We start from the raw sequence: 5,826 nt of genomic DNA on the forward strand, positions 1-5,826 counted from the left end.
CTTGAATGAAGAACATAGGTCCTCGACAGTAGTAGGGGAGTTAGGCCAGCTAAGGTTCTGTGGGACTATTTCTAGTTTATGGTATGCCCCACTATTGACTTTAATTTTCCAACATATTATTTACCTCATTATTTTGAGTTGATTGCCATCGTAGTTGATTGGTTTATTGTGAGTGCCTATACTGATATAAGTAGTGATTTTGTGTTTAATTTATCTTTTATTTTTTTGATATGGGAACTCTCCTTTTGAGGTAGAGGATTTTAGCACTTGTCAGTCATAAAATGATGTGACTAAGTTTCCATAGTCTATAGACTTTGTTTCTGGCACACTAGATGTTATAAAATTGAGTTTTCATAAACAAATTGACATGCTAGCTTTAGACTGTATCGACATTTTTATAATTTTAACCAATCATCCAATTTTTTTTAAATTTTTTTTTTGATGTTCTTAGAGAAACAAAGAATCATATATCACACTCTTTGGTTGCATCTTATCCTGATAAGTCTTAGTAAATCTCATGAGTATGTATGCCTAATCATTAGAGAAGGTTTCCGAACTAGATTAAATATTACCACAAGGGGTTAAGACATAAATGATACCAATGTCTCCAAAAATCATCCATTTAATGGTTCTAGTGATGAATCCAATTTTATGAGAGGAACAAAAAGAACTCAGGATGAGTCTCATATTGACACGCAAGAAATTAGCCAGGTTGAGAATAGAGTAGATGAGTGAAGAGACATTGACGAAATTCAGAATGGAAATTCTTTTGTTTCAAGCATGGACTGGCAAGAAGCTGTAATTCCACATAAAGAAGGGGATTGGCAGAGAGAAGCATTATGATAGGGGATTGGCCCTAATTCATTTTCACTTCTATGCTCATTATGATAGTAATTGTATCATAGCTAAGCTAGCTTATTTTAGGTCCACAATTTGACAAATAAGAGAATTGGTAGGTCAAATAACAATTTAAAAAAAAATCTTTAAGTTTAATCTGGTAAAGTTTCAAAATACAAACATTTTATTGATTAGTATTACACACTATATTGTGTAGAAACTAATCAACTTTCCAATGGGTATATTACTATTTTTTGTTAGTGAACTAGTAAATATTTCGCTAATTATTGGTTCTTGACAAACAGTGTGGCCAATATGTGGGTTGGCTTGTGGTTGTATGAGTTTGCCTCTTTTATAAGTACATGTATTGCTATTCTCTTTTGAACAAATCAATATTTACAAAATAGTGTGTTTTTTTCTTTCTTTTAGTAACATGTCTCTATTGATAGTCCTTCATGGATGGAAGACACCGAATTCATATGTCATACTCTGATAAATAGTTTGGGATAGCTGAGCTTATTGTGTATGCATTAATCTCTATGTATATGTGAATATTTATTAATGCAAACCATACACAGAGAGTCTTTTTCAGGCTATCTTTGTGTGTAGCTATGCAACTTTACACATCTAGAATTCATGACATGAATGACAATCTTCATCCATATAATGCTATTTTAAAATTTAGGACTTTGTCTTGTTATGTGTTGTGATATATAATTAATATTTGTTGAAATTGCAGGAAGAAGCTTGCATAGAGACTTTTGTTTGATAAAAGTGCAAATGATGATCATGAAAGAAGCATATTGACAAAGCTAAAGCAATAGTGTGGTGGTCAGTTTACTTCTAAAATGGAGGGAATGGTATGCTACATCATACATAAATAAAAAACTCACTTTGATTCTTATCTGTGAAGTTAATCTAATTGTAAATTATGTAAAGATCTCTATGCTTGTATGTAGGTCACAAATTTAACATTAGCAAAGGAGAACCAATGGAATTTTGACGATTATCTTAATGAAAATTCTCAAGCACATCCTGGCATAGACTTGACTGTGACAATTTTGACAACTAGGTTTTGGCCAAATTACAAATCATTTGATCTTAACCTGCCAGCCAAAATGGTATGCCAATTTTGTATACAGTATATCTTTTAAATTTGCCAATTTTTGAAGCAGTTTAACATTTTGACCTTTGCTACTTAATGGAGGTAAGATGTGTAGAGGTGTTCAAGTAGTTCTATCAGACAAAGACAAAGCATAGAAAGCTTACATGGATATAATCTCTGGGTACTTGTAATATTAATGGGAAGTTTTACCCTAAGCCTATGGAACTTGTTGTTACTACTTATAGGTAATTGCCTTTTTGTTTGATTAGTAGCTGACAGTTAGATTCCTTCATTCATATAAAATGGCATTATAGGTCATTTTCTACTGATCATTATTGGGAATTTCTTGTTCCATTTTTTGGTTAAGAATTAGTTGGGTAGGATAAGTTAAAGCAATGGTTAATGTCATTAATTGTTAATGACCATACATTGATAATTTGATTCATTTTCTACTTATGCTATCTATTTAAAGGAAAACTAAAATTGATGTGTTCTAGAAACCATAAATATGCAAAGTGAATACATCACATTTATCAATGTTAGTTTCCTTGATATATTTGAAATTCACTTCTTTTTCCTTGTGTAACTTACTCTGTGCTTATGATACACAGGCATCAACATTCTTGCTATTCAATGCATCCGAAAGGCTAAGTTACTCAGAAGTGAAGACTCAATTGAATTTGACTGATGAAGATATTGTCAGATTGCTACATTCTCTTTCATGTGTGAAACATAAAATTCTCAATAAAGAGCCAAATACAAAAAATGTGGCACAAACAGATGTCTTCGAAGTCAATTCAAAATTCACTAATTAGATGAGGAGAATCAAGGTATGAACTCTGATATAAAAAATTGTATACTATTTTGCTTGTCTATTTTTAATAAAAATTAATGCATGTGGAGATCACATGGGAATTGGTTTCTACTTGATTGCATATTCCACTCCCACCAGTGGATGAGAAAAAAAAGGTGATTGAGGATGTGGATAAAGATAGACATTATAGAATTCTAATCAATAAATTATGAGTTAGCTGAAGATCAATGGTAATATGTTTTCTCATGAATCTTTTTCCAGGGTGTTGCTACTCTAACTCCTAGACTGATTTAACTTCATTTTAAAGTACTAGCAATTACTCCTAGACTGATTTAACTTCATATTAAAGTAATGGCTCTGAATTTGTATTGATTAGACATCATTTTAGAGTAGTAAAGTTGTCATATGGATAATATGGTAAGAAAAGGTGATCAATGCCAATGGTAGTCACCTGGTGTTAAAGAAATCAGGAACATCTTAGAGGAGACTTGGAATATTTTATTGGCTATGTCATTTGTGGTTCTTCTGATAAGGTGTTAAATTGTTGATAAAAGCAAAAAAAGTACTTCATCCTAGACAAATAGGTGTTGAAGCTCCGCTTCTTGTCCTCCAAATGATCAGAGCTTTTAATATGGATAATATAGTAATCAAAGTTGATTGAATGGTATTTACCTTGCATTTAAAAAACTAGCAATATTCGAATAGGAAAATTTGGAGCATCATGAAGGAGGCTTGGTCACATCCTAGATATCATTTTGAAATTTACCATACAACATTGTTTGTTCATCAGTCACCCACTATTCCTTTCTCTGTTCACTCTTTACAAGAAATGAATTTGTGAATAGAGGGACATTTTTTGCTAGGTGAATACTAACAATGACGATGCTCGAACACATAACATTGTTCAAAATTTGCAAGTGTCTGGTTGTTGTATTAAGACTGAGGAAATTGTGACAAATTTGGGTTTGGAGCCTCAAGAGGAGGGCATTAATCAAGCTCCTCTTTGGATCCATCTATATTAGATGTGGAAACTTGACTAAGTGTCAAAAAACTCAACTTGTTTAGACCTAAAGTGATATTTGTTTTACTTGACTCTTATCGATACTCATCCAACTTTATGGGCTTGCTCTAACTATTACCTTTGAGTTGAGATTAGGTTTAAACTAATTAATCTCGATTCTCAACTAAATACCTTTGAGTTGAGATCAAATTTGAACTAATTGATCTCAACTAAATACCTACCACCAGGGCCCTGACTTGCTCAAGATTTCCATCTGACAGCCCCTGAGACTCCAAAATGTTGCCAAGCTACAACTAAAACTAATAGAGTACACACTGTGAAAGCCAAAAGAGAGGGTCCTCATTTGCATTGGGATGAAGGTGTGAAAAGGTCACAATGGTACTGAAGCAAAATTTCAATCAAAGAATAAAAAGTCAAAACTTAGTATCTACTAGATGTGTACTCAAAGGCTTTTATTCTGTTTAGGAATGTTGTGTCACTATGCACCCTGTTGCAAGTAGGTGTACACAAGGATGAAATGAAAAGTTCCACCCATGAAAAATAATTATGCTGGTGAGGACAGTGAGGATAGTGCCATGAAGCAACAATGGTTATGAAGGTGTGAAAAGGTCACAATGGTACTGAAGCAAAATTTCAATCTAAGAATAAAAAGTTAAAACTTAGCATCTATTGGATGTGTAATCCAAGGCTTTTATTCTATTGAGGAATGTTGTGTCACTATTCACCCTATTGCAAGTAGGTGCACATGAGGATGAAATGAAAAGTAAGTTCCACCCTTGAAAAATGATTATGCTGGTAAGGACAGTGAGGATAGTGCCATGGACATTTATATGCAGCCTGAAAATAGTGTTATTGAAGGTTGGTTTTGCAAGCATTTAACTTGAGGAACACAAACAAGGTTTAGAGCTTAATGTGCTTTTTTTATTAGCTCCAATGAAAATGGTTCTAATGATATTTTTTGTATTCATGTTCCCTCTTCATGAGAATGAGCTCACTTTGATGCTTATTTATGATAACACATTACAAATGATTAAAGGAAATGACTATGCAATGAATCAAAACATGTATAGCTAAATGATATGGAAAAATATGAGTTTATTGTTTTACTACTAAGACTGAAAAGAGAGATTACAAACCTATTATCAGTCACAAATCAAACCGTAACAATTTAATCCATAGGTTTTAATGCCATATAATCAACATGTATGACATCGAGATGTTAGCTAGTTATTGTAGGCTTCTGTAGACCACTTTGGGACTAGTAAATGACCACTTTAAGGTATGATATGAAGTATGATCTTCAAAAAAAAGATTGATATTATCCTACATGGGTTTGATATGCAATTTCCAGCCATCATATTCAGTGCCATGAATCTAATATGCACTTTCAGCCACTATATCCCTTCAGATATGGTAAGTTTGAATGACACCAAAATTTTCTTTGCTTCAAGCAAGTTGGAGGGGTGACTTGGTGAGCTAACTTGGTGAGTTGACATGGCGAGCAGACTTGGTGAGTGAACTTAAAGAGTCAACTTGGTGAGACGACTTGAGCATACTTGAACAGTTGACTCGATGAGTCGACTTTGGGAATAGACCTAGCAAGCTAACATTGTCAGTGGCCTTAAAGAGGTGACTTGGTGGGGTAGATTGGCAAGCCTACATAGAGAGCCCCACTTGGTGAGATGAGATGGTGAGTCAACTTGGTGAGACAACTTGGAGAGCTAACTTGGTGAGTAGACTTAAGGAGTCAACTCATTGAGGCAACTCAGCGAGGTGACTTGATGAGCGAACTCAGAGTCAACTTGGTGAGCATATACTTGAACAATCGACTTGTTGACATGAATTGGTGGGGTGACTTGGTGAGCCCACCTAGTGAGCATACTTGAACAATCAACTTGGTGAGCTGAACAAGTGAGCTAACTTGGTGAGTGGGCTTAGAGAAGCAACTCAGCGGGGCAACTTGGCAAGCACACATAACGAGCCAACTTGCTGAGGCAAGGTGGTAAAACCATTGGGTGAGCTGACTTAAAGAGTCGACTCATTGAGGTG

At 34.3% G+C, this 5,826-nt stretch overlaps 1 pseudogene; it reads left to right on the top strand.

Moving 5' to 3' along the window:
• Nucleotides 1-727: 727 nt before the first annotated feature.
• Nucleotides 728-2,968, top strand: LOC149552515 (cullin-1-like; annotated as a pseudogene).
• The last annotated feature ends 2,858 nt before the right edge of the window (nt 2,969-5,826 follow it).

This window comes from Cupressus sempervirens, chromosome 6 (genome assembly GCF_028749045.1).
Source record: "Cupressus sempervirens isolate cs-2001-9-10 chromosome 6, ASM2874904v1, whole genome shotgun sequence".
Taxonomy (NCBI): domain Eukaryota; kingdom Viridiplantae; phylum Streptophyta; class Pinopsida; order Cupressales; family Cupressaceae; genus Cupressus; species Cupressus sempervirens.